At 43.2% G+C, this 18,185-nt stretch overlaps 1 long non-coding RNA gene across 1 annotated transcript in view; it reads right to left on the bottom strand.

The window, feature by feature from the left end:
- LOC102447785 (uncharacterized) overlaps positions 1 to 8,731 on the bottom strand; it is a 44,876-nt gene extending 36,145 nt beyond the window's left edge. The window contains exon 1 of the long non-coding RNA XR_012897391.1: positions 8,595 to 8,731. This is a non-coding gene — a long non-coding RNA (uncharacterized LOC102447785). The remainder of the gene's footprint in view (positions 1 to 8,594) is intronic.
- Between the last annotated feature and the right edge of the window lie 9,454 nt (positions 8,732 to 18,185).

The following is an 18,185-nucleotide window of genomic DNA, read 5'->3' as shown; positions in this document are numbered from 1 at the left end:
CGTTGCTTTTCCAGAAATTCAAGGGCCAGTGTAGACAGCTTGCAGCTTATTCCGGAAAAGCGGCTGATTTTCCGGAATAAGTGGCCCAGTGTAGACATAGCCCTAATGATCAATAGCTGACAATGCTAAACCAAGGCGTGGTATTCCGTCCAGTAACATGCATGGATCCCATCAACTGGGACTCAACTAGTGGAGACTGAGGCCAGGTCTACACTAAGGGAGAAAGTTGACCTACGATACACAACTCCACTTATGTGACTAGTGTAGATAGAATCAGCATACCTTAAGTCAAGTTTTTGCAGCGTCTCCACTGCGGGAGGTCAATGAGAGAAATTCTCCTATTGACTTCCCTTACTCCTCGCGACCTGGTGGAGTACCAGAATCGATGGGGGCTAAATTGACCGTTGATGGTGGCATCAGTGGTTGATTTAGCTGGTCCTTATTAGTGAGGAATGAATGCTGAAATATCCAGTGCACATTGCCTCTCCCACATGTGGTAAGCAAGGCAAACCAGCATCAATCTGTCATTGGAAGGACCCATCTTCCCGGAGCCCTTTATAAGAGAACATGACTAATTTGGAGAACCACAGATACCTGCAGGGAACAAGCCCCTAGCCTGCTTCCAGTCATTTTAATTAGGGATGGCAGCAGGACTGCTAAAGGAAACAGTATCCAATTCAATATCTAGCATGCCATAGGCAAGTTAGTAAACAGCCCTAGCAGTTCCTCTCCTCTTAGGGTATGTCTACGCTGCACGGCTATTTCGGGATACCAGAGGCTATCCTGCATCTACACAAAATATTTTTTGAAATAATAATGGGCACACTATTTCTCCATCCTAGTAAACCTCATTGCAGGAGAGTTAAGGGATGGCTCCCAATAGCACGTTATTTTGAAATTTGGTGTTGCGTAGATGTGCCAAATTTCAAAATAAGCTGTTACATATCTTAGTTCGAGTTTAGAGTGCTGTGTAGATGCGCCCTTATCCTTTAAGGGCTTGTCTGCACTGGCAAGTTGCTACACTGTACTTTTCCTGCTCGGGGGTGTAATAAACCACACCCCAGTGCAGGAAGTTACACCCCTCCTGGAGGTGGTTTACCTAGAGCGCTGTGCGATCACACTCTTGTGTTCTTGGGGAATTTGGGGACAACTCTTCTCTTGCTTAGCAGGACAAAAGGCGGGTAAAATGGAAAGCTTCGGTGTGTGAGGGGGAGTTTCTTTTACAGACTACAACAAAAGGGAAACAGGAAGCAGAGTTCTGTGCTCCTTATCAAAGGACGTCCTGGGAACTACTTTTCTTCATACACAAGTCTCTTCTGGCACCAGCCTGGTTGTGACTTGATCAGGCCACCTTTCAAGACCATGTGGTCCTAGGTGAATAATTTGTACTTTGGGGTTGCCCAATTAAAAGCAAAGGGATTGAGGAGATGAAGGGATCAGTGTGTAAATCAGAAGAGTCCAATGCAATAGAGACCAGGAGTGAGCAGTTTATTTGTGACAGGACAGTGATGCCTTAAGATCTGTGCAGGAAGGACCTGCCTGTTTGCAGTTTTGACTAGTTCTCACTCAGCTAAACAGGAAGTGTGTGCAGTTTGTAATTACATTACAAGATGCCTTGATTCTGCATCACCAATTTCTCCCCAAGAAGGAACATGACTAGTTGCAAAGGCTCCAAAAGACACTACTACTCAACAAAGAGGCAAAAATACAAATATATAATCTTCTTTGGAATCCTGCGGATCCTTTGAACACCATGGTGTCATGTGGCAATGAGTTCCCCAGGTTAATCACAAGCATGTAAAAACCTCTTAGTTCCTTTTATCAGTTTTTAAATGGTTGCCTTTCATGGTCATAGATTTATTTTTGTGTGTGTGTATTTTGAGAGAGCATCCTTTTTACCTTCTCTGCCCCATCCCTATTTTCTATACTTCTGACATATGAATTTTATTCATCTGCTCTTTGAACTGAACAGCAGTCTGAATTCTTTAATGGCCCCTTATGTGGCAGGTTTTCCATTCCTCTGATCATTTTTGCTGCCTGTATCTATACCCCATCTATTTGGCTCTGCCATTGACTCATTGTGTGAACCTGGGCAAATCACATGCAGCCAGATTGTGATGCTCTTACTCATGATAAATGGTACATGGGTGCACAAATCAAAATCCCATTGAAGTCATTGTGACTACGTGTGGAATAAGTAGTTTGAATCATGATCTGCCTGTAAACTTCTCTCTGTATCACCCTTCCCCTTCTTCATGATGAGGTTTATACTGTATCATCTTTGGTGAAGCTTGCTGAGATCTATGAATCAAACATGCTCTTGAGGGCTGAGACCCAATCTGATTATTTTATAGGCGTATTTGTGGGATGTGGGGATCACAATGTTATGAAAGCTTGAAAAACAGGAGGGGAAAATATTTCCTAGAAGATTAAGATTTTTAAAAATCACCAGAGGGAGCAATAAAAGAAAGGGATTGCTTGGGAACACTCTACGAGAGTGATATTTTACATCTCGCCGGATATATGTGGCGAAATAAATCTTCCATGCATTGGCTTCAGATAAATATTTACAGGAAATTCATGTCCTGATCTCTGGGCTTGTCTCTGCTTTTAACTGTAGGATGGCTTTGGTTAGAGAAAAGTGGAGTGCCCTGGGGGAGTGGTACAAGGAAGAAATAAAATCTCTCCATTGGCTTACAGACTTTATCAGTTTTTCCCTTAGATGTATTGAGGAAGAGCTTTCTGAATGAACTGACTTTTGTAGACAGTGAGCCAAATGTCTCCATGAACTCTTCTGACTTCAATTCTGCCAAGAATGAATTTGACCCAAGCCTCTTACTTTATAAAACCTTAAGCATTTGTAAGGGCTAATCAAATCTGGATGACTTTTACATGGAACAGGGGTCCCACTCTGAGGTAGGTCTTTGAAGGGATTATCTACATGACAGTGAACTACAAAGAAGAATAAGTTACTAAAATAATTTTATGAAAGTGAAGTGTAGAAACTTAGTAACTTGCACAAGAATCTGCTGGCTTGAAAGTCTAATGTAAAATGCAGAGAATAGAGCTCTGCTTTGAATACACCAGAATTCAGAACCCTTCAAAGTTGTAAATCAAACTCTGCTTTTCCTTGAAAATTTTCTTTAAAATGGTTAATCAAGGTTTGGTTCTTATAAAGGTACATTCCCATAGCTGAAATCATATGAGTTTTCTATTGGGGAAGGGGGTTGTCTCACTCTGTGGGCTGGAAAGCCTTGGACTACGCCAACCCTGTTTAATAGAAGAACCCCACCTGAGAAGAATTCAGTGATTCCTGTGTACGGTGCCTGCAGCTGTGTCTCTAGAGAGCAAGAAGGCTCTTGCAGCCTCCTGACTCAGTGAAGTGAAGCTCAAAGCAGGAAAGGAAGCAAAGTTTTCCTGGCAGAGAGCCTGATTCACCAGGAAAGTGAGTCAAGGACTTTGAGAAGAGAGATAAGAAAGAATAAGGGAAAACTACAGCAAAGGTAAAGTAGCAAGCCTAGCAGTTTGGTATCAGCTGGAATCTAGAGTCAAGGATAGGACTGGATTTCTTTACTGGCCCCTGGGAAGTAGGCCAAAGGGATTCCCTGCAAAGGTGGACTGAAGCTGGTGACAGCACATGTGTGATCATTGGCAGATGGCACTAGCCCAGTGAGTGAGCTGCAATGCAAGGAGAAGAATGTGGTGGTGAGTGGATTTTTAGTACAAGTTTAAAGACGTTGCCTACAATTAGAACTTTACATCTGTCCTGTCCCAATGGCGAGGTTTATATATAATGGCATCCTGATCTGAGTCACCTTGGGTTTGATTCACCAAAACAAACATGAGGTTTTGCCAAGCCCAAACCCAACTTGCTTCCCATGATAGAGACCTGATGAAATCTTTCAACTGAATCCCTAAATGCCAATGGTTTGGATAAACTAAAAGCCTAGCCCATGCTATTCCTCCCGCTCTTTAAGTCTACAGGAAGAATGTAGGAAGTCCGAATATAAACATGCTGGTTAGAATTTAGCCATGATCCTGGGGAGATCTCCTATATGTAATGAAAAAAGAGTCAGGAGGCTGACTTTAGGGTTTCAGAAACCTCAGGCAATGACATCATTATATCAAACTGTAGGCATTACATCATCACAACAAACTATCTTATTGGCCAGTCACAGCAGGGCACTGTGGCTAACTATTTGTGCAAGCAGTAGCCTCGTACACATTAATATTTTTGGAGCTACAAATATAGCACACTTTTGTACCATTTTGTACGCTGGCATCACTCCCTTAATTTTCGAGACACAGATGTTGCCTTCATGTTTTATTTTGATTTGCTAATCTTGTCACACCCTGGGACCTCAGTCAGATCCAAGATGGCAGTTTTCTTATTGTTTATGGAAAAATAAAATCCACCCTTGCGGTTGTTGTCTGTTCCAGATAATTTGCTTGGCCTTGCCTAATTTTCCATTCTGTGAAGCTTCTCTCTAGAGTTCAGCTGATTTTCCCCATTCATTTGCCTACAGATGTTTCTCTGCTGATCCCTCAACCCTCCCAGGGTTGACAGTCTCATCCTGAGAGAGTCTTCAGAACTTCTTTTTGATTCATGTAGTCATCTGTTACCCCACTGTTAATTTCACCAATCCTTTCTGATGTGCTTTTTGCATTGCTTCTTCCTCTCCTCCACCCTACACACAGGCATGCATACATATGTGCATATACAATTTTCAGATGTTGTGTTGCATCCGCCAAGTCAGTGACATCTAGTTTTTCTGTGCTTAAAACCTAAGTCTAATTTTGTTCCGGTTTGAGGAGACCTCATGATTCAGGGAAACTGTCCTTTCCTTTGCAGAGATCTGTGCCAGTGTAGCAGTTAGAATAGGAATTCGCTTCTGCTATAGGTCAGACTGTCACTTTCTTCGGGTGGTTTTTGGTTCCTTCCTCCTGTGTATGGCAAAGAAGGAGATTCTTGCTCATGCACAGGTTTGATGCAATGTTATGGTGTGAGAAGAAATATCCTGAAGAGCGTACAGGAGCAAAGTCCCAAACTACAAATGCAGATAATAAAGAATGGAGCAGGTTTTCAAAGATAACAATTCCCCTGTTTGCCTTGAGGGATTAGCCAAAATTCATGGTTTAGTGGGATGCTTCTTTTAAGAGGAGAAATTGATTCCTACTGTGTTCACCGAAACAGGACTATATCTGTGAAATACCTGACCCCAGAATCAAAAAGCAGGACATAGTGGCTACGTCTACACTGGCCCCTTTTCCGAAAGGGGCATGCTAATTTGACAGGTCGTAATAGGGAAATCCGCGGGGGATTTAAATATCCCCCGCGGCATTTAAATAAAAATGTCCACCGCTTTTTTCCGGCTTTTAGAAAAGCCGGAAAAGAGCGTCTACACTGGCCCCGATCCTCCGGAAAAAAGCCCTTTTCTGGAGGATCTCTTATTCCTACTTTGAAGTAAGAATAAGAGATCCTCCGGAAAAGGGCTTTTTTCCGGAGGATCGTGGCCAGTGTAGACGCTCTTTTCCGACTTTTCTAAAAGCCGGAAAAAAGCGGCGGACATTTTTATTTAAATGCCGCGGGGGATATTTAAATCCCCCGCGGATTTCCCTATTACGACCTGTCAAATTAGCATGCCCCTTTCGGAAAAGGGGCCAGTGTAGACGTAGCCAGTCTCTTTACTCACAGTTCCAAGCCCTCTTCCAGTTAGTGCTAGATCTCTCTTTAGGCTTCTCTTAGAGCCACACTCCAACTTCTTGTTCTTGGTCTGCTGCTGCTTTGTTGTGAGCTCTTCTTGAGTTTCTCCTGATTCTGTGACAGTTACAGAAACACAGATCTGCCAAACAATACCCACCAAACTCCCTCTGCCCACGTGTACCTCTCCTCTGGGTGAAGACACATACCTGTGTTCTATAATATCTAGTTCCATAAAAAAGCGTACCTGTTTCTTATGTTTGTCATTTAGGAAGAATAGCTGTTACCCCCTCCAATTGCAGTGAGGTTTAACCTAACCACGAACAACAATACGATATGAAAGAAGTGTGGATTTGACCACCTAAGTTGCTATTTGGCTCAATTCCTCTTTAAATTCCCCTTGTCCAATTGAATCTTGCATTATGCTGAGGAAAGAATGCACATGGGCATCTTACTACAAGAGTATCCTGCCCTCCCTGAAATGCAGTAGCTATTACATGGGAGCCTAGTCATTATCTGACTTCAGGCTGAAGATAGACTTGTCAGTTGATGCACTAAGATTATTGGATGTTGGCTAGATCTCATTAGCATCCTATATTTGAGGGAGAGGGAAATACCATAATAGCCATATAGCACAATTGAATTCACCCAGAGCCTAAAGTCTGGCAATGTAAAAATGGTGAAAACATCCATCTTATTCAACAAGCTAGATGGTGCTCCATAATGTCCTTTAGACAGACCTCCTTAAAAGTGCCTATAACTGATTGTCCTCCAGCAATATTGTTCTGTATCCTTCTCTAATTAGATCTCTGTAGTCACTCAGACTGGTCAAATTAAAACCGAGCCGAAGGTATCTAAACCTATAAACAGCTGTGTCTAAGTTAACTAGAAATCTCATCTGAGGGCTCATATAGACCTACAGGCTGACCAGATTTCCTTAGAATGGTTCACATTATCTAGTGCATTATATTGTACATCTCATGCTATTATACATCAGCGTACTTGTTATTTTCTTGTTTGGCTTGGTTGTGTGGTAGTGTCATGTATGTGGGTATTTTGGCTTGCACTTAGGAAACCCTGTTGTGCAGTTGGAGGACTTTTTCTGTTATAGAAATATTGCTTTTTTGCTCTGGCTTGGGTGTGGAAGGAGGTTTTGAATCTTCTGAAGAAAAAGCCATCACTAATGTGTTGGGTTTGGATAGCAGGTTATTGAGATCTAGATGCCCTTTCTCTTTTGTAATTAAAAGCACCACTTGACCTAGCAATGGGCAACTTAGGCTAGTGAGTGGGCCACAAGAGAGGCCCTCCTTGATCTCATTTTAGTCATGATATGCCTCGAGTGTTGGCAAAGGCTGAACTCAGTGTGTTCCTATCTCTCCTGCATACTAGCACAAAGAGTAAGAAAGGGTGTGTATCATGGCCCCTTCCTGCCCCTCTATTTTTAGTTCCACTGTGCAGCTCAAAGGAGCCAGTGTCTTTGTGGCTCTGGGGATTAATACTGCAAACAGATACTCCCTGCCTGCTGGTGTAGAAGGGCTTGAGCTCTGCTTGTAGAGAAATCTGTTTCTGCATCACATAAATGGTGCCATTTGGACATAGTGGTGAACGTATCCTAGAACATCTTCTGAGGGAAGCTAATCCAGGGGGAGTGGAGTAGGGCCTACAGCCATCTGGGAAAGTAGAAGGGAGTGGATTCAGGAGTGCAAGAGATGAGTTAGTGTGGGAGGGAGCGGAGACAATATGGGGGAACGGAGAGAAGCCAGCATGGATATTGAGTGGCAATAAAGCATGGAAGATTGCAGAGCAATCCTGGACTTGGTCCCTTGTAATCCAGATTTCAAACTTGTTTTTGCCAACTCCAAAAGTTTGGCTTGCTTGAATGGAATGCCCATAGGGGAAATGAACATGGCTGCACAAGGGGCACACATAAGCAGCGTTTGCCCCCTTGAACGTTAGCCTGGATATATTCCCTAGAGCAGACCAAGTGAGGGAAGTAGGGACTGGCAAGCCTGGAGAGCTCAGGCCTGTGTCCTGAGCTACGAGGGCGAAGCTGTGCTGCTTCGTGTGCTGGGCTGCCTTGTGACACGAACCTGCCCGTGTCCAGCAGAGTTGAATTAACTTTTAATTGGGGAAAACAACTAGTGCTACAGTACAGAAGACGGTTTCAAAAAATGAAACATTTTGGCTGTTTTTTAGTCCCCGTGGATTCCAGGCAACAATACGTTCCAGTGGCCTGACATAGAATGCAGTTGGTTTGGAATCATGCAAGGAAGCAGTTCCACAGCCTTGGATTATTTTTACTGCTTTATCTGCATTTTAAATAAAGCCAAATGGTTCTGTGCTGAAATCATGTAGTCAATCCAGAGCCTCAGATGAGACCCTAATTGTGAAATAGAGCTAAATTATAAACCTCTTTAAAAACAAACAAACAAAAAAACCACTTGCATGGAATGACAGACATGTGTAATATATATGTGGAAATATAGCTCTCAGGAAACATCTGAGACCTTTCTTGTCTTATCTCCTGTGCTAATAAATGATTAAGCTACATGCACACTGTAGTTAAGGTGGATTTCCAACTTGCATTTTGCTCCCCCCTTCTCCTGTTCTATTTTAATTTTCTAAGATACTTTCTCCTCAGAAGATAAGGCCAGACATGAATGTCTTTTGTTTCTGGAATGAGCAAAGTAAGTTTAGCCTCTTTTGGTTTCTCCAGGAGTACAAATGTAACACAAATAAGCAAGTAACCAACAATTTATCCAGCTGTTCCTCATCAGAAATGTTATGTTGTCATAATTCAGAACTGTCTCAGCAGATTTTATTCAAATTTGGCTTGCTTTCTAGAGTCACTGAGATCTAAGGAACAAGCCAGATTTCAAGAAAATTAACTTACCTTGAAACACATAAATCCGATCCAGGTCCCCTCAGATCACGAGGAGAGGCAGCAGGGACTCTGACCCTCAGGATCTAAGAGTATAAACAAAAGAGAGTACAATTTTTCCTCACTTTCAGTGATCCCTGAAGCTAAAGTACATTTCAGGAGCAGCAAGGTCTCCTTTCATGATCTGTTATGTGTTAGCATGGTCTGAACCGCTGCTTCCAATGCAGCCAGCTGAAAGGGGAGAGCAGTCCTAGGTGTGGTTATGCTTATTCAGTTGTTTAGCTCTGCAAGGTATTCAACTATTGATATGTAAATACAGATCATGCTGGAATGGGAAAGGAATCCAGGGGGTGGTTATGTAAATCCAGTTCAGACAGTGCTATTCGCCTGGTGGATGGTCAATTGTTAGAATGGAATTTTGTGTATTGTAACTAATTTGGATATTGTGGGGTCATAGGCCATGTTGGCCCTAGATGTAGGAGTTGTAAAATGTGACCACCAGTGCTTGCAGGAGGGACACAGTCATTGTGAAGACTCTCAGATGGACAAGCCTTACCCTTCCAGACTCAAGTGGATGGGGGGGGGGGGAGGAATGGAGCTTGAACCAGCAGGCTACATGCCCTCCAGGGATGAGCTGTAAGACTGATTCAACCTGTCTCTTCTCCCGTCTCCACCCCACCATATTGTAAGGATAGACTCTTTGTTATTTTGAAATATTATTCCAGTGGGAGCTGGAATCTTTTGGCCAGCCTAGGTGGTGGGCCAAGAGCTTAATAGAACCGTTTCCAAACAGTACTACGAAACTCGTTTGAAGTACATTATTTTGAGGCAGTGAAGGCTCCTTGTGTTAAAAATGTCATTCAAAAATATACACTAGTCATTCAAAAATATGCTCTCATAGCCTCTCAAGGGAACATGATACTGAAACAACGTATTTTCATAATAAATGAGGAAAATGATTTTATAAACTAAGTTAAAACCCCTTGAAACGGATGACTGCAAGAGCTGCCCTTCATTTTGAGTTAACCCTACACAAAAACACTTCAATTTTATAAAGGTAATTCTTGTCCCATACTTCAGTAGCTGACTCTGCCATGAAGAGCTTATGGTCTGAGTAGAAAAGACAAATAGGTGGAGGGGGATAGGGTAACCTGGGAGTTTGTGGGCCCCAGACATGTGTTTGGACCACGCTGCCATCCCAGATGCTTTTCCAAATATCTGACCCAGGGTTCCATGTGGGGCCATCTCTTTAAAGAAAATAAATCCATCTTAAAGTGCCAGTTCATAGTGCTTTTGCTTATGTTGTCCTGCTGTGTTGAAATCCTTTCCTGCATGAGATTTGCTTGGTGTGTCATGCAGGTGCATGTGGGGAGCCAGCTTAAAAGCCACTGCCTGCTCTCCCCTCCCCCGAACGTGTAACTGTTGAAATTTTCAGTGGTTACACAGTTAGTTAAATGTATTTTAACATCCCTAGTAAAAATGTCATTGTATGAAATCTGAATCTGTACTGACTTTGTTGGTGCTTTTTATGTAGCCTGTTGTAAAACTTGGCAAATATGTGGATGAATTGATGAATCCCTTGGGCCTCTGCGCACCCCTAGGGGTGTGGTTCCCCTGCTTAAGAACCATGGGTGTAGACAAGCCCCCAGTGTCTTATCTTGTAGACAAGTGCCCACCTCACACATTCACACTGCAGCTTAATCACAAAGAGACTTAAGACTGACAAGGCTATGGAGAATGATTATTACAGATTGGTGTGGGTGCAGCCCCAGCTGCAGTTGGTCTCTGGAAAACTAGGAGACTTCTCTAGCACGACGTTCATTTGTTTTCCTTCCATTTAAAAAAAAATCAGGCTGCTGTTTTGCTGGGGGAGGTTAGAGAGAGTCTGGTGTTGATGCTAGACTTGGATGGCTTAATGGAACGTTATCACTTTCCCCCACTTTCTAAAAACAACAAGTTGCCAGCTCTTGTTCTAAGGCTCTAACCAGACGGCAGATTGCACGAACAGCATCTTCTTTTTTTTTCCCCTGCTCTTCCCTTTGTGTAGCAGCTCTAGTGCCATGAGCAGCTCTGACTGAAATTAACACTTTCCAGCCAACATCCTTTTACTCTGACAGAATCAGATAGCACTAGTTGGATGATGCTCTGCTCCTGTATCTGAGCACCACCTCCTACATGCACTATCCTCAAAAGTTCTTCAGTGTTTCTCCAACAGGACGTCCCATGTGGCACAGCAGCTTATAGAAAACTGCTCTACTGCAGGAGGAGGCTGCTTTTCCTGGATTTCATTTCCTATACGCCCCCATGTTGCTTTTGTACGGCAATTTGTATCGTCAACGTGGACCTTTTGTGTAGTAGAGCTTTACACCCACTCTTCCTATGGTAACAGCCTGACTTCACTGGCTGGGAATTAGACTACTGTCCTGTCTCCTAAGTCTAGCAGGCATTTAAGGGAACTCCCTGAATTACTGCACCAGTGAGCAATACTACTTGTGCTTTGTGTGCAGTAGAAATGGAGGGTGAGAGAATGCATGTGTATAAGCAGGGGCAGAAGAATATCAGACTGATGGGCACGGATGCAAACCCCTCACTGTCATAGTGCTCGACAACCATCTGGAAACCCTACGGGTAAACTGGGTGGTCGCCCGGGGCCGCCAATTGGTTAGGATCGGCCCTGCACTTCAGAATATTGGGATCAGTGCTGCAAGTAATGTTATTACAGCAGTATGGGAAAATACTGTCTTGTGTTTTTAAAATAAGGAATGACAGATTAATTGGATCAACTGCCATTAATGAAACATTCCTGAAGAGACTTCGTTTTCCCTCATAAAGTATGTCCTGCTGTGATTCCTCCTTTTTTTTTCCAAGTGAAGTTTTGTAAAACACTTTTCTGAGCAGTCACGACAAAATTAAAAATTTATGGGCCAAGTTCTCTGTTTCTACTCTTATAGCTTGCAACTAGAAAACGCAATGGGGTTGCATTGGAGTCCCTGAACACAGAATATGGACCCTCAGGAGGCACTGGGGAGTAATTACTCTGAATGGCCCTGGGGAGTAGCTATTTTGAAAGAGCAGCAGTGGAGTGTCCACACAACTGCTTTTCCAAAGTCGCTATTTCAGGAGAGGCGTTATTCCTTGTGGAATGAGGTTTGCAGAACTCGGAATAAGCTGTTAGTTATTTTGCATTTATTTTGAAATAACAGAATTGCTGTGTAGGCGCTCGCATTGTTATTTTGGAATAACAGCCATTGTTCCGAAATAACGCTGCTGTATAGACGCATCCTTAGTCAGCAGCTGTCACACTCTGGCCACCCAGTTCTGAAAGCAGCAGTGCAGAAGTAAGGGGGACATGGGCATGGTATTGCCACCCTTACTTTTGCATTGTTGCTGCGGGTGGAGTGCTGCCTACAGAGCTGGGCACCCGGCCGACATTACCATCACCACTCTTTAGCTGCTCAGCTCTAAAGGCAGCATAGAAGTGAGGGTGGTGCTTCCATTACCCTCCTAAAATAACCTTGTGACTTCCCCTGCAACTGTCTTTTGGGTCGGGACTCCAGTGTGAGAAGCGTCGGTCTCCCCCGTGAAATCTGCACACAGTCAGATTTCACAGGAGGACACAAGATTTCATGGTTTGTGCCGTGTTTTGCATGGCTGTGAATTTGGTAGGGCCTTAGCTATAGGTAATTAGTTCAAATCCAGCCCAGTTTGTCAGAGAAAAATCTGTGTAGTCTGAAGACATTTTGCCTGTGGGAGCTCAGGCCAGGTCCAATATCTACATAGTGTCAGGTGCTGGGATGTTTTTTTTTTTTTTTTTTCCGGTCTCCACTGCAAGGCAGATCGAATGAGTAAGGAGACTGAACAGTTCTCATCCTAATGCTAGCCCCTACTGGTCAGGGCTGGAGGAGTTGAGCGGCTGCTGCCCATACTGTTTTGCTTCTGTAGCTGAATGAAGTCTCCAGGGCTTTGAAAGCAGCACTAAAAGTACCTTTATAAAGGAACATGCATTCTGAGCATTTCAATGTCCCGGTGTGAAATCCTGGCCACAAAAACTTCAGTGGGGAAACTCCTGCTGATTTCAGAAGGGTCAGGATTTTGCCACAGGTCTGCAGGAGATTAGGGCGAGAAATGCAGTAGTGTATTTGTTACATTGGGTCAGAGCACTGGTCAATCAATATTGGATCCTACCTCAGGCAGTGGCTGTTGAACAGCTATTTAATGGGAAACGTTACCGTTTGGGTATAAATCTGAAGCCTTTTGAAAGGGTTTTGCATATTATTTGAATTGCTCTCCAGGTTGAATGGTGTCTCTCATCATTTACCAGCATGAGTCATTTACTGTAATTAAGAAGGCACCATTTGCATGCAGTCTGTAACTCTGCTATGATCTCAACAGCCACCTGCGTATGAGTTCAGGTAGTTCTAAAGTTCTACATAAAACCCTGCTGTGATGCCTGCCCTGACTACCTGCAGACTAGAACCACAGTGTGGCTTGCTCTCAGGCTGGAACGGAGAGCCCAGCTGCATTACATCACATATTGGTGATTCAAGTGAGTGACACTGCGGTTCTCTTTCATTCCCCTCGTCTCTCTAGACCAAAGTTAATTTCTATTACAGCCCTGGATTGACTGGGTAGCTTATGGAAAGAAACAGCTATTCAGTGGGTGATACATGGTGCCTGCATAATATAACCTAAAGTAGATGAAAATGAATTCCAGTTCTGTAGTCGGGAGATCAGAAGGGGTGAGATTTGATCAACTCCTTCTCCTTTTTCATCAGTGTGTGCATGCACATACAGTCAGGCTTTTCTCTTATCCAACTTTGACTAATGTAGTGGGGCCTACATTCACCAGAGGAGCTGACAGCCTCTGCAGCCCCTGGGCAAGGTTGGAGGGGGCAGCTCTGTGCTCCCAGAAGGGGTGGGGCTGGGAGATACAGAGTTTGAGGCGCCCTCACTAGGGTTAGCAGGTGGTGGTCTAGTTGCAATTTCAAGTGCCTGGGGTTCCATCTGTCACTGGGCCTTCGGATAGGGTTGCCAGATGGTCTCCCAAAAAATACACAGAAGCCTGGCGGGGGCGGGGGGAGTGGCTGGGGCTCCCAGCCATTCCCCGTGCCCCCGCCAGGCTTCTGACGCGACCAGAGGCACCCAGCTGCGATTGTAGCCCTCCATGTCAGGCTTCTGTCCAGTGCCACATGCACTTTTTATTCCATACCAGGTCTTCCCCTCTCTTAAACAGTATGAAATTAAAAGCAAATCTAAATTCCATCTTTGCACAAGAGCTCGAGTATATTGTAGAATAAGCCACACCGGGCCCTGTCAGTGTAACACTTCCTCAGGCGTGCTAACTTAGCAAATCTCATTTCCAGGGGTACATCCACATCTTTGAACACAACACATTTGTCCAATCAGAAATGGGAACTCCAGGATCTCAACATCCCTACATTTAGGGATAGTTTTGTAATGCCACCTTCTACCTCCCAAAAATCCACATTTCACATTTTGCCTTTGCATTATCTTGACCACAACTCCAGATCTGAACACCATTAAATTTGCTTATGGAAAAGGAGATTCAAACCTTGAATCTGAACCTCATAGCTCAGAGTCTTCTTCAGCTGAGACTAGTTTTCTTGTTAATTTCCAAACTGGAGTCTGGTCACCTGGAGTAACTTTGTATCCCTAGATTCTCTACTTATAACATTTGTTTCCCCTGAGATGATGTGTTTAGTCTTTCTGCTTTTTGCAGTAATGTCATTAAATTGCAGCAAGGGAGGTTTAGGAAGTTTTTCCTAATGTCCAACCTAACTGTCAGGGTGGTTAAACACTGGAATAAATTGCCAAGGGAGGTTGTGGAATCTCCATCACTGGAGATATATAAGAGCAGGTTAGACAGACGTCTATCAGGAATGATCTAGATGGTGCTTGGTCTTGTTGTGAGGGCAGGGGACTGGACTTGATCACCTTTCCAGTCCCTTCCAGTTCTAGTTTTCTATGTATTATTCAAAGGTATGCATTACAGAAACGCGTTAGAAGAAGAGGATGCTCTTGTAGTAATAGCAGTGGACTAAGACTTGGGAGACCTGAGTTATATTACCCGCTCTGCCACTGGTTGTGTGTGTGATGTTTGACAAATCATTTAGTCTCTCTCTACCTCCGTTTCCCAGTCAATAAAATTGGAAGCTATAACTTCCTTTTTGTCTTAGCCATGAAGAGCTTTCTATCCTGTGTGTACAGTGACTAGTGCAATGGGACCCCAATCTCATTTGAAGCCTCTAGTGACTACAATAATACCAAAAAAATAAATACAGAGCTTGTTGTTCTCCTAGTTTACTTGTATAGACATCATTCTTTTGAAAATCTGTATGGAAATGGTGTATGTCTTATTTAATTTATTTGTCTTCTGGCCTATTGGGAGAAATTCAGGCAGAGGAAAATGACTTATTTCCACTAAACAGGCGTGCACCCATATTGCATGCTGAAAAAGCAGTATCCATGGGTACATATCCAATCCTGTATGCAAGCAGCTTCCACATTCTGTTCATGAAAGGAGTGGGAATCGAACACACAGAAGATGGGAATGGGGGCAGCAGCTTTTGCTGGGTAGTTGTATGCACATTATGTCCCAAAGCACGCCTGAGGCTGTTTGAAATCTCCCAGAATGCTCTCTTGTCTGTGGGCTGAGCCAGGATAGCGCGTTGAAGCTCAAACATGGATGATGCATTGAAGCATTTGTGCTTAACCATTACTGGATTGAACTGGTTTATGTTCTGTCCTGTATACCAAGCCAAAATTCAGGGAATTCAGAATTAAGTTTGTTATGGAATTTGTAACTCTCTCCTTCTGCTTGCAGGTATGCATTCCAACTAGGGATGGACAGCACCATGTAAAGTCTGTGCAGGTCTCTTCACTTTCCAGGACTGGAAGCAGATGCAATGGTACCATTAAATTCGGGAAACTGGAGCTCATCCACCTGATTCAGAAAAGTGCTGCAAATGCATGTGCCTAATTTGAGGCACATGAATAGTTCCACTGTTGTGACACTGGCCAGGCATGTCCTTGTGTATCGAGCTGAAATGGATGCTTGAATGTGTGGAAGCTTATTCAGGCTTAAGGTTCCGCCATAACTAGTTGCATTGCATAGGAGATTATCAGACATCTTCTGTGGAATAACACAGAATGCTAGAAATGAGAGAAGAGAGAAAAAAGCTGGAGATTTTGTATATAGTAGATTATTTATTATTTGCAGAATAGAAGCCTCCATTGCCCAATGCTAGTAATGGGATATAGATGAGGGAGCAGCATTAAAGCTGCTATGGAAACTGTAACTTTGAACTTCCTAATTTTTGTGTGTGATATACACATTTGAAACTTAACCTTGCATTTGTATTCTTTGGACACCATATCCACTTGGAGAGGGATGCTTTTGGTTTTAGACTTCTCCCTTCATAACAGCATTGCACTCAAAAATCTATTTTGCTAAATAATCACAATCAAGTTACAAACCTTGTATGATTACAGTAGTCTTTTTTTGGACTGCTACAAATACTAACCATTCAGGTACTACAGCATAAAGATTATGTTAGTGACCTAGTATGAAGCGTACTAGGAGTAGGTGAAGGAAAATTTCTTCAGCCTCAGAAATGTTTATAATTGATGCTTTGTCTTAATTGTTAACTCCGTTTTTGTTCTTATTGGTAATATAGTCTAGAGACTGGGGCACAAAATACCCAGGCCCTATTTTGTATTTCCCTGTATGAATACTGAGGAAGCAGAGTACTGAATAGAATTAAAACCAGATGATAACCACAGTCCTGCTTTTCAAAGCATCTGTCAGTTACTCTCAGTTGGAACTCTTAGGCTACGTCTAGACTGGCATGATTTTCCGCAAATGCTTTTAACGGAAAAGTTTTCCGTTAAAAGAATTTGCGGAAAAGAGCATCTAGATTGGCACGGATGCTTTTCCGCAAAAGCACTTTTTGCGGAAAAGCGTCCGTGCCAATCTAGATGCGCTTTTCTGCAAAAAAGCCCCGATCGCCATTTTTGCGATCGGGGCTTTTTTTGCACAAAACAAATCTGAGCTGCCTACACTGGCCCTTTTGTGCAAAAGCTTTGTGCAAAAGGGACTTTTGCCCGAACAGGAGCAGCATAGTATTTCCGCAAGAAGCACTGATTTCAGACAGTAGCAAGTCAGTGTTCTTGTGGAAATTCAAGCAGCCAGTGTAGACAGCTGGCAAGTTTTTCCGCAAAAGCAGCGGCTGCTTTTGCGGAAAAACTTGCCAGTCTAGACACAGCCCTCGTGTTCTCCATAAAACCCAGGATGCACTTTTGCATTGTTTTATTGTTGTTGAGCTTACCATTATTTGTAACACAGACATTCACATGAAGTGAGGTGTGTACTGACTGACAGAGCCATGTGGTCCTCCTTCATCCAATCAATGAGCTGCTACAGTTCAGTCACCACACCTTGCAAATTCTAGGTGTGCAAGCACAGTTAGCCAAACTATCCTATACTAGGACAATGTCTTGGCTGCAGCACTCTTGCATCCCACTGAGATGGAGGGCCATTCATGTGGCCCACTCATTAGTCTAGGTTGCCTATCGTTGGCTTATAGTCTCAAAACCTTAACTAGACAAAGTGTGAGGAACAAAGTGACTTCTGTGAGGTCTTGGGGAAGAGCAGAGAGAAGAAACCATTTATCCTGAGTCCCAATCTAGCGCATTATCCAGTCACCCCCACTGCTTCCCCTTGTGCTAGAAAGCTCGGTATTATAAATGAATAGCACAAGAGACAGGTTAAAAAAGGTTATTGCTGAGTAAAAAAGCTTTCATGCAGAACTCAAATCCAAGCGCTTTACCATGGACATACAGTTGCTCTAAGTTATCAACATCTGTTTCCAGACCTGTAACTCTCTCCTCCATGTCATTCATGTTCAAGGCTAACTCTGTGTGATGCTTTCACACCTTGCTATGTTATCTAGCAGTTAAAAGCACCTGCAAAGGGAAAAAAAAATGGTTACTAATTTCCGGTGGAAAAACACAAGATCTGAAAGCTTCTGTCTAAAGAAGTGCTATACAGTTCTCTCATTGTTTCAACTGGCTCTACTTTTTCTTCTGCTACAACATGCAGTTCACAGACGGTTCTTTATTTCTATGAAAGTGAAACTTCAGTGGTCCAGTAACTTCCAGAGCTTGGTGACTGAGCTCAGAGGCATATGCTAGTTGCTCCTGTCGCTCAGACATAAGGCCATCCGCAAATGCAATGCAGCCTTGTTGGGTCAAATTCATCCTTATTGACCTCCATTGAGGTAGTTTGCAACTATAGGTTGCACAGGTTTGAACTATCCCATTAACTCAAAACTTTAAAGGATGGCTGTTTTTTAACTTAACTGTGTAGCTAGATTTCTTTTTTAAATCAACAATTAATGTGGTGGTTGAATATCATCAGAATTAGAGGTGGAAGAGACCAGTTTGTTCATCTTCCAAATCCATCCATCTTGTTGCTGCAGAATTGTTCCCTACAGTCCAGGTTTAAATTCTGGCACTCTGGTAACTATTTTCACCCTTTCCCCACAGTTTTTTATAGCATATTGAGGGAAGTTCTGGGAAATA

This window comes from Pelodiscus sinensis, chromosome 1, assembly GCF_049634645.1.
Source record: "Pelodiscus sinensis isolate JC-2024 chromosome 1, ASM4963464v1, whole genome shotgun sequence".
In the NCBI taxonomy this organism is placed as follows: domain Eukaryota; kingdom Metazoa; phylum Chordata; order Testudines; family Trionychidae; genus Pelodiscus; species Pelodiscus sinensis.
The sequence above is the reverse complement of the archived record's forward strand: the minus strand, read 5'-3'. Positions and strand labels throughout refer to the sequence as shown.